We start from the raw sequence: 11,355 nt of genomic DNA, 5'->3' as shown, positions 1-11,355 counted from the left end.
TTAGGTCACTGTCCAATCTTTCAAGCATGCGTCATATAATTTAAACAGACAGTATTTCATTGCTAAACTCATGAAAAATGAATTAGAAAGGTCACTTACAGAGCTAATACTGGGTTGTCTTTTTGCAGCAGAGATTTCTGGAGAATTCAGAAGCAGAGGATTTGTAGCAGAGTATGGTTCAGTCATAGCAAACATTAGATTATACAGGTAAGAATCTCAATTCTCAATCTTGAACTAAACAAGTAAAATAGCACATTGTGCACACATTAACATAGAAAGGCCCTGTGTTATGAACCATAAAAGGCAGCATCGGTCTTTAGGAATAAGCTTTCCAAATTTAAGGATAACAAAACTGCAACTTCTTCAATGTATGTGCGTCGGCGATTTAAAAATCAAGCAAATAAAAATGCAAGACATCAGGAAAAGAAAAGAAGTAAAATGATCTACACAAGGGAATAAAACCTTGTAGTTTTGTGAAGTTTTGTGAACTTCTTAAGGTGACTTGGTTCTAATGCTAAAAATTCATATCCAAAGCCTTAGATCCTTAAAACACTAGCTTATGAGTAGTGACACTCCTTTGGCAAGTGCTCTTAATAATATAGACCATAAAATAATCTTATAAGATTGTCATTGACCCTATTAGTATCAATACTAAGAAGGCATCAGCTTAAATTCCTTAAAAGCATCTAAATCATCCCAATGAATAGCATATAAACATGATGCAGGTTATTTGGAATTGGAAACACTTATTTACTGTTCCATAAACAATTCATCCCCTATCACACCCAGTTCTATCTTTAAGCATTCACTGCCTATGACAAAAAAAAGAATAATGCATCATATACTTTTTTTCACAATTTGATGTGTAACAACACATTCCTTTAACCCAAAATGGCATTGTTTCAATTTGAACACTTAAAAACATTTCAGTCTTACAAAACAAACTGAATGAGACATTTAAAAAGTAGGAAAATAGAATATGGTGCAACCTACCATTAGCTGGATCTGCAGTTTGGCATTCAAATGCCCCTGGAGGAAGCAGATCGAATTCTATACCAAGTAGTGGACCATCTTCCAGATAATTCCTTCCTAATTGCTTCTTAACAGCAGTTATAGCAGCATGTTCTATCTCGCCCTTCACTTTCAAATATCCTGATGGTTTGTGTCCCATGTTAATTGCACCTTTGGGATTTAGGGGTGGAAGAGCTCCGTTAGGTGTAAGATGTCTAGAAGGCTCCATATCATATGGATCCAGACCTTGAGAAAACAACCTTTCTTGCAAAAATGAGCTGCTCTCAGATTATGTGTCATCCACCCCGCTAACATTTTCAGGATAACGGTTCCTACATCCATGAGTCATATCTGCAACTGACAATTCGTGATTGTAGAGGCCATGGCTCTCAACCTCCTTAGGATCCAGATACCTGTGATCAGCATGCTTACTGCTTCCGCATGAATCTTGCCCAAGTCCACTGCCACGATCTTGGATGACACCACTTGAACGATCTTGTCGCCCATTAGCAACAGCTTCATCTTTCATCAATCTTTTATCTTTTAACCTTCTGTGGCAAAACCATCCAGATATTTGCTTTTCTGTCAATCCTAACTCCTCAGCAAGTACTAATTTCATTTCCTCTGTGGGGTATTTGTGCTCTGGAAACAAAGGTAAAAAAAAAAAGGAAATTGCTAAAATTTACCACCTTGGAAAATGCATTAACACCCGCTGACAAAAAAGTATTCTTACCATTATAAAAATCGCAGACAAAATTGTAAGTCTAATATATGCCACAATTATAAATTGTAATTTGTAACCATAACCACAAGTGAATTTGTTGTCAATGTCATAGGATGAATTACAAGAACAAGCTAAACAGGGAGCTTTTGTCCCACATGGTCGTCAAGACATCCTAAACACTGCCATTGGTCGTCCAGAGCATCCTGGACGTGTTCCTGTCGGTGGACATGGTGTGACCATAACCAGCTACTTTGGACATGCTTCCTGTGGGTCCCACAGTTCTTCGCCTGCGATCACCGCCGAAAGATTGGTTGAAATCATACAAACTATAAAGCAAGAGGTGAAGAAAGAGGTAGAAGACGAGAACAAAGATCGTATGGACAAGATGAAAATGGAGTTGGATGCGATCAAGAGTGAATTATCCCAAATTCATACGCAACAGTCAGCTCCCCCAAGACCGTCTAACCCTGACGTATTTGTTGCACGTGTTAGCACGAAAGAGAGTTGTGCTGAAGCTGCTAATAATGTTGTTGGTAATGAGCGGTCTACATTTGATACATGTAGTATGGGCTTCTACATTGTTTGTGGTGACAGTACACAGCTGGTGGCAGGGGGAAAGGTCTTTGGAGTAGGTGGCATCATACACACTGTTGCTTATGGAGATGATGTAGTAAGGGTGTGTGTTGACACTGTATACGATGGTGAAGCCATTGTCCCGTTACCCACTTCAGAGATTCAGTATGTCAGGGACGCCGTGAACTCATTCATTGGATGGCCCAGACATCTAGTGAAACCTTTATCTTATGTAAGTAATATAATAATCCCCCTGCCAAATTGTCATTTGAATACACACTTGTAATATTTGTGTGCTTGTTGATTAAATTTAATACTTATTTTTTTGTACCACTTAGGATTCTGACCTTAATGTGCCGAAGCCAGTTGAACATAGTAGTGATGCAAAGCTTGCAGGTGAATCCGATCCATTGGGAGAGTTGATGAAGATATTGTTTTATGTGTACCAGAATCCAGTGGAAGTGCCATGGGAGGCGAACCAATTTGGACTTCCTGAGATTGGGGCAAAATTTTACATCACACATGCAGATCTAGCGGAAATAATATCAGGTGACAAGTGTTTAAACATAGCGATACTACAATTATGGACCATGTAAGTCATTTTCCTACAACCTTTATGTTTGATTACCTGATAACCAATATTTTTACATTCAAACATTTAAAATAATCATGATTTGTCTTCGAAATAGATTTATGAATGAGTGCGGTAGAAGCAAAGCTGATCAGTCACTATATGGTTTGTTGGAGCCTCAATCTATACAAAATGCTAAGGAAAGACGGCAACAATGCCAACAATACATTGAAACATGGGTCAAGGAATCACAAAGGCAGTTGTATTTAGGAGCTTACTTGAATCAGTAAGTTCAGTTGTTCTTGGAATTTAATTTTTTTTTTGTTGTTGTACAATTTTGTTATTATAATTGTCCAATTCAGGGCACATTGGCAACTATTTGTTCTCCACCCAAGGGAAAACACGGTCGTTTGGTTTTGTTCTCTGAGGAAGAAGCCTGATATTAGCATCAAAGGCGCAATTAACAGGTTCTATTCAAATATACAAATCATGGCATCATTTAGTTGGTAATTGTTGTTACATATACTGCAAAAATGGTTGTCATATATATGCTATTTTTTTTAACTAGTGCAATGAAGACAATAACCAGTTCTTTTGAAGGCATGTCTAATCAAGGTGCACCTCGGTGGGTTGAACCCAAGGTAATCAATACTTGTTTGTAATGAACCGTTTGTACATCTTTAAGTGTTGAATGTTAAGTAACCATTAAAAATGTTATATGTAGACTAATGTGCAAAGCGGAGGGTTTGAGTGCGGATATTATGTCATGCACTGGATGTGGTGCATCGTGACTGCCGGTTTGAAGGATGACTGGCACAAGGTAAACATAATGCATGGAATTACAATTGTAACTTTGGTTAATATTTGTTAAGTTACTAATAATTTTATCTAATGTTAATTTTGTAGTGGTTCTCTGATGGCTCATCGTTAGACGTGGAGGCCATCACATCAGTTCGACAGAAATGGGCAACTTACTTTTTATCTTTTAGGAAAAGCAGTTGCTAAAATTGATTTGTATTATGTACAAGTACATTTGTATGTTGGATACATTAGAGGATCATTAATTCAAAAAAGGGTATTCAATTTGCATGACTACAATTGTTGGCTACAATTATGTCATTTGATGCTATATATTGTTCAGATTTCATTTGATGCTATTATTTAATTTGCATGGTCTGATATAATTTATAGGTACCAGAGATCAATGTAAAAAAAATGCATCAATAAAACGAAATAAATAAAAAAAAAAATTATACATACAAAGACGGTTCCCGAAAACGTCGTAAAATTACAACATAATGTAGAACTACAAAGTCGGTTCCCAAAACCGTCGTAAATTGGCATAACATACAAAGACGTTTCCCCTAAAACGTCTTCGTACGCAGTCTTGACATACCATCTAAGACGGTCACAAAGACCGTCGTAAATGGGCATAACAACAAAGACGGTCATCAAAACCGTCTTAAAAATGTAGACGATGCGCACCTACTAAGACGGGCATCACAACCGTCTTTATAACCCAAAATTATCTGTGCACTTTAAGACAGTTATCGAAGAAACGTTGTAATATTTCGCGTATTCTAAGACGGTTATATATAACCGTCGTAGTATTGAAACCTTACAACGACGGTCCCATAACCGTCGTAAAATAGCTTACACGTTTTACGACGTTGGCATTAACGACGGTTGAAAACCGTCGTGACATGGGCATAAGAACCGACTTAAAATCCAATTTTTCTAGTAGTGTTACCATCTCTTTTGACATTGTTTTTCTGTTGTATATCTATATGATATTAGCTAAGCCTTTTTTCAAAATATAAATTTGTTATGTATTTTTCTTTGTAGAGTATATCCTCAGCACAGGCTAAAAGATTCACAAAATTCAAGAAAAGGAATGGGCTTATTGAGAAAGATGTGGTAAGCTATTGATAAGAATCTTGATCCAAATAACTCTATGAAATCTGTTAGTGATACTTCTAGTCCTTCCCCTTGCTTGCTAGGTGAAAATTCTATTCAACAAATAAATTCTAAAGTTTTGACTGGTAAAGAAATTTTGGAATCTAAGTCTCTTCCTAAATTATTTGAGCCAACTAAGTGTGAATCTGAGTCTATTTCTAAGCTAGACAACACTCTGCATTATCTTCAGATAGTTCACATGTAGTAGAATGGATTGGTGATGTAGTATAACTAGTAGATGAGAAAAAGTATTACCAATCTTGTTGTATTGATGGAGTGACATATAGGTTGTAGGGTCATGCTCTTTTCTCCATCAGCCATGGGAAACTATCTCCTTCTAAACTCCAAGCAAGCAAATCATCATGGTTTCCACTATAGTTTAGCAATTGATTATGTCATACTTGTAGAAATTTATCTGAAAAATTGTGAAGTAGATATGAATACCAAAAAAGTTGTTTTTATTATACTTTACTGCTTTTGTTTTGTTTTGATTGATTTGAACCCTTTGTGTGGAATGTTCCTTTTATAAATTTATAGAACCTTAACATAGGGATTTAGTCTATTTTTATTTTCAGTCTATGTGGGAAGATTGCAAAATTGGGATAAAGTGACAAACTTCTAATTTCTTGATGATTTGCCAGGGAATATTGGTCATCCGTGTATATCTGAAGTCAATGAGATTTTTTTTATACATACAACTTTATATATAAAATTATAAATAGTTTGTCTTTTTCATTAGACGGATATAAATGCATTCATGCAAGTGTGGAAGCTTGTCATTAGTATGTTAACCATCAGTTTTTATCTAAAGCTAGATTGGTTTACATGCACTTATACTCCACAAACTATTTGTTGGTTTGAACTTGTAACCTATACAGTTAATTTTATTTTGTTTGATATTCCAATCAAATGATAATGCTCCACATCTTGAAGATGCTCACTATTCAGAACCATATATTGCATATGGATATTTTCTTTATATTCATCCATCATTCTAGAGAGTTTTTATTTTGTTTTATTTTTCTTTTTATCTGATTCATTCAATTTATAGTTTTATACAATTTTCGTATTTATAATGCAACCATCAAGTAGAAAATATGATTACAATTTACTGCATATGATATTCTTGGTAGAAAATGATAGAAAATAGAGAGATGAAACAAATAGCTGAGTATGAAAAGGGAGATAAAAATGCTTTTAATTATTGTTTAGGCTTGTCATTGGTGGTGGAAAATTGGAAATTGAAACACATTTTCATGTTGCTTGCCAATATGACTAAGCAATAAGATCATATGTCTTGTTTTTCTATTTTGATTTCAATTTGATGAAATTTTGGTTCATTTTAAACTACTTGTATGACAAAAAAAAACATGCTTTCTATAATGGTTGTCGAAAAAACCGTCTTAGAAAGTCTTTAATTTTTTATGATGGTTTTTTCAAGAAATCATTTTAGAAAGTAAACTTTCTAATATGATTTTTTGAAAAATCATCTTAAAAACATTAATGTTTTAATTTTTTTTTTAAAAAAATCTAAGACAATTTTGTGAAAAACTGATGTAAAAAGAAAAGATCTAAGACGGTTTAATAATCGTGGTAAAAAAATCACAGAAAATCCTCTTTAACAATTTTTTTTAATAGTGAAATGGTCCTACAAATTAAACTCAATAATTAAATCGTATTTATTTTATTCCAACTCAATTTTCTTAAATTAAATTGAATATACGCACTTACATTTTGTAACTAACGAACTTATTTTAATGTAAAGAAAAAAAAAGTTCGATATGACATTATTTAATAGATTTAAATTAAATAACAACCTTTTGGAGAGTTCTAAAATTTGGTCACAATCAGTGGCAGAATGGCAGCTTCTGAAGCAAAGATTCGCCTCTCATTTGGCAATGGCATGCCCCCACTAGGGATGGAAATGAGCCAAGCCGCTTGTCAAGGGTCTATGGCTCGGCCTATTTAAGGCTCGGCTCGGCTTGACTTGTTTACTATAAAGGCCAAGCTCAAGCTTTTTAAAAAGTTTTTTTAGATAAAAAGGCCAAAACCAAACTATAAAAAAATCTTATTAAGCTTGAAAAGCTGGCTTGTTAAAATAATAATAATAATAATAACTATTATCTATAGCATTTTTATGTCATTATGAATGACAGGATGAAGTGGCATAAAGTGCTTAGAGAGTTTACTTGCATGTGGAAAATTTTCAAAAAGAAAAAGACTCAAGTTAAAAGGATAATGCAACCAGGTTAATAGTTCCAAAGAAAAAAATATTTTGTAAAGACATTTTCAAACAATTTAAATATTTTTATTTGGCTATATTAGTATAAATCATCTCTAATCCATATATTTTTTAATATTATGCTCTCTTTTTTCATTTTCTTTTGATATACTTTGTATTTTAATAACTTTAATTCAATATGATTTTGTTTATCAATTATTTTTGGATTTGTACGTTACTTATACGAAATTTTATAAGTTTCTTTTTTTAGTTAGTATTTCACTAGGTTTTAAAACAATTAATTGGTTAAAGACGTCTTTAGACAAACTTTTAAATAGGCTCGTAGGCCAAGTCAAACTTTTATGTAAGCCGAGTCGAGCCTTTAAAAAAAAGCCTATAACAGGTAATGAGTCAAACTCAAGCCTTGCGTATTCAACTTAAGCCGAGCTCAAGCCTAGTAAAGCTTGGTTTTACTCGACTCATTTCCACCCCTACACCCAGTCGATTTTACTGTATTAGGCTATCACTTCAAAGAAAATTATTAATGGTGGGTGTTAGACTTTTAGGTTCATTGTTCGACCCCTTTTGCAATAGTCCACCTCACATAACCTATCTCTTATCCAAATGACTTTAATTATGAGTCTATTAATCACGCCAATTTGAAATTTTATTTTTGAAAAAAAAAATATTTGTTTAAAATTTAGAAAAAAATTTCTTTAAATATTTTAAAAAAACACTCAAAATTAAAAATAATAAATCAACGTTATCAATATTTAAGAATATTTTCTTTTCCATACATATTTTCTAAATCTTGGAAATTAAAAAAAATATTTTCAAAAATTAAAAATTAAAAACAGAAAATAAACACTCAAAATGAATTCAAGCACCACCTTAATGTTTCATGTTTCTTAAATATATCCCTCTCACAATTTTGGCAAGTGAGATCAAATTGACTAACCCGTTACAACGTGATCTGGAGCTATAAACTTCATCTACTTGGTCTTGACAATTAATGAATGCATCATTATAGGGATATCAATGAGCATGCTTGGTTCTCCAGTGGAAAGCCTAAAACATGCTTTTAAAGCACAAAAATTGAGTTTGGACAGATGTTTGGGACCCCTAAAAGTAATTATTGTACCTACTTTTGACTCCATTCTTACGTTTTATCTTAAAAGCAAGTGAGGACATGTTTTTTTTTATGATAATATGCTTCCAATTTTAACCCTATCCTTCACTCAGCATAACTCTCCAAGTTCTGCACGTCTCCTTCGTTTTTGAATTAGTATTTGCAGCTTAATTGAAGTCTTTAACTTATCCTGGTTATAGAAGTCAGCTTAAAACAATTTGCAGTTTCAATTATCCTCAGTCATGTTGGTTTGAAAAGAGGTTGAAGAAACTGACGCGGAATTGAATTTTGTTTAGACATGTAAATTCACAAATAGTTGGTGTGTAAAAGAATGGACGCTATAAATTGTGATTGGATCATTGTGTAATATATATATATATATATATATATATATATATATATATATATATATATATATATATATATATATATATATATATATATAAAATATAGTTGCTTGATCTGCAATAGGAAATAGTTTTATCTTGGTTTTATGTAATCAGGATATGGGTGCTTGAATGATGTTATGTATTCGGTTTAACCGCTGGTCACGTTGGGCGATAGTAATTTCGACGGGCTTTTGAATTTTGATGTATTGTGCAGATCGATGCTGCTTTGGTCTTTTTGGTTTGAGTCATGTTTGTCTTTGGGACTCTTTTGTAACCATATAAAGTTTATTAATATTTCAATAATTTATTTATTATTTTTAAGTTTTAACAATATATTACTAATTCATATAATCCTATTTTTTTAAGCTGCAGAAGTATAATCATATTTAATAATACACAATGAACTTCATATATCATTTTCATTGATTACACATTTAAAAGTATTTTTAATTACTATTATCTAAAAGTTTCATTTCATTGAATATACTTTTGAACAAAGAAATGTTTAAAACATAAATCAAATTGTGTAAATTCATTTTAACAAACTTAAGTTAATGAACTCTAATCCAACAAAGCACGTACTTCAAAATGCGAAGAATACTGACTTATGTTTGGCGAAGTACATTGATGACGGATTAAAATAATTTTATTACAAAATTGTCACCCTAAACAAGAAAAGAATTGATCATTGTCTAATAATTAATTAATGTATATTGCTTTTAATTTTTTGTATAGATAAATATTAAATGTTAATTTAATAATTTTTATAATGAGATGAATTCAAAATTATTATTTCTTTTCATTGTTTCTTCCATCACCAAGTGAATATTATATATAACTCCACATGTTAATTTTAATGTATCATGACCAACAATGTATATTTGACTAAGGGCGAAAACTTTTTATTTATTACCATTATGTTTGACAAGTCATTAAGTTAGTTTTTAAATTTTTTTATTAGATGAAAAGTTTGTTTAAATGTTTGATGAATAAGTTTTTTCTAAGTATTTTTTCACATTTTTTTAAACAATTGAAAATAACGTTTTTAAAAAATGCTAGCTTCTGCTTTGCATGTTTTATTTTCTTTTTTATTCTTAAAATATTTATTCAATTTTTTTATTATATTTTTTAAATATATTATTTTATATTTTTTAACTATATCGACAATTAATTTTATCAAATACTTATAATTTAATAAGTTTTTTTACTAACTTTTAAGAATAGTTTTATTCTATATAACTTGAGTGATACTGATGCATAGACAAATTAAGGCTGTATTGAAGTAACTAAAATGCACTGTACATATAATTGACCGTTAGTTGCCAACAAATAAATCCTATTCAAGGAGCAAAACATTGTAACCTAACTGATGATCAGGTTATAAAAGAAATATTACTTTCAAAAAACATGTTACAAAAGAAATATTTTTAAAGAAACAAACAAGGAAACAAACGGACAATCAAAGGGTTTTTTTTTTTTTTTAAGATAAGAAACAAAGGGGATTAATTTGATGAAAACATAAAAGAAGTAAGAAATACAAATAGATACTATGATATTGAAACTATATTATTTTACATTCTAAAGTATCGTATCAAATGAGTTAAATATTTTTAGTTGTACACCTTATTTCAGAAATTTGTACATGTAGCCAATAAAAAAATGTTTTAAATTATATAGTTTTGAAAGTGAAAAATATGTAAGAAAGTATAATTTGATACAGTAGTGAAAAGCAATATTGTAACAAACAGTCCACCCATTTTTAAGATTTGTTACTTAGTGAAAATAGTTAAAACATTAATAACAAGTTATCATCTCTGATCCTATATAACAAAACAAATATCTGATTCATCAAAATTAATAAAAAAATAACTAAATTTAAAAATATTAATTTAAATTTTATTCTAAAAATATCCATAGAATTAAATAATTTAAGTAGTAGTAGTTATATTTAATAAAATTACTTATAATGCAAGGAATAATTTTTTCAACCAATAAGTATGATTTATATTGTTAATATCCCAATAATTTCTCTTTTAAAAAACATAAGGCAATATCTCATTAATAAACTTCACAATAAATTAAGTATATTAAAAAAATTAACAATTAATACATTAAAAGTGACAATGTGTTTCTTATAATGAGACAAAAAAAATTCTCATTTGTTTCTTGTAAGGACCATAGGTAGTATTTGATAATTGGAGTGCTAACAATATATATATATATATATATATATATATATATATATATATATATATATATATATATATATATATATATATTAAATACTTTGTTATTAGTTAAAGATTATTTGAAATTATAAAAAAATAGTATAATTTATAGGGACTAAATACACACAAGTGCAAACACAAACACAAAGGAGAGATTAGATTACACTGGTATAATTTTAACAATTATTACGCTATCTTTATAACTTAATACAAAATGTAATTTTTATTGATCCAACCGTTGAATTGTATTTATGTATTACCAAGATCATCTGTATCAAATTTTGTTCGTTAGATTTAACAAAAATGAATCATAAGAATGAAGAGTAACTCTTGGATTAACGTATATATCATTGTTGTAAGATTGATGTACTTTAATTATATATGATGGCTCCATTCTTCTTTTAAATTGTGAAACTATATATTGAGTGTCTTATTCAACTATTTTTGGGTCTAAGGTTAATGAGTCTTCCAAAGTTTAAAATAAAATTAAAAAAGTATTGATTTTTGGAGGTAAGTTCTATTTGTATCTCTAGCGAAAGGGAGACAAATAAAA

At 30.6% G+C, this 11,355-nt stretch overlaps 2 pseudogenes; one reads left to right on the top strand and one right to left on the bottom strand.

Annotated features, from left to right (window-relative positions):
* Window positions 1-1,994, bottom strand: LOC102666387 (homeobox-DDT domain protein RLT1-like; annotated as a pseudogene).
* A 4,699-nt stretch (window positions 1,995-6,693) lies between these two features.
* Window positions 6,694-11,355, top strand: part of LOC100789598 (uncharacterized) — a 39,781-nt pseudogene continuing 35,119 nt past the window's right edge.

Source organism: Glycine max, chromosome 8 (genome assembly GCF_000004515.6).
Source record: "Glycine max cultivar Williams 82 chromosome 8, Glycine_max_v4.0, whole genome shotgun sequence".
In the NCBI taxonomy this organism is placed as follows: domain Eukaryota; kingdom Viridiplantae; phylum Streptophyta; class Magnoliopsida; order Fabales; family Fabaceae; genus Glycine; species Glycine max.
Note: the sequence above shows the minus strand (reverse complement) of the source record. Positions and strands in the feature narration are given on the sequence as shown.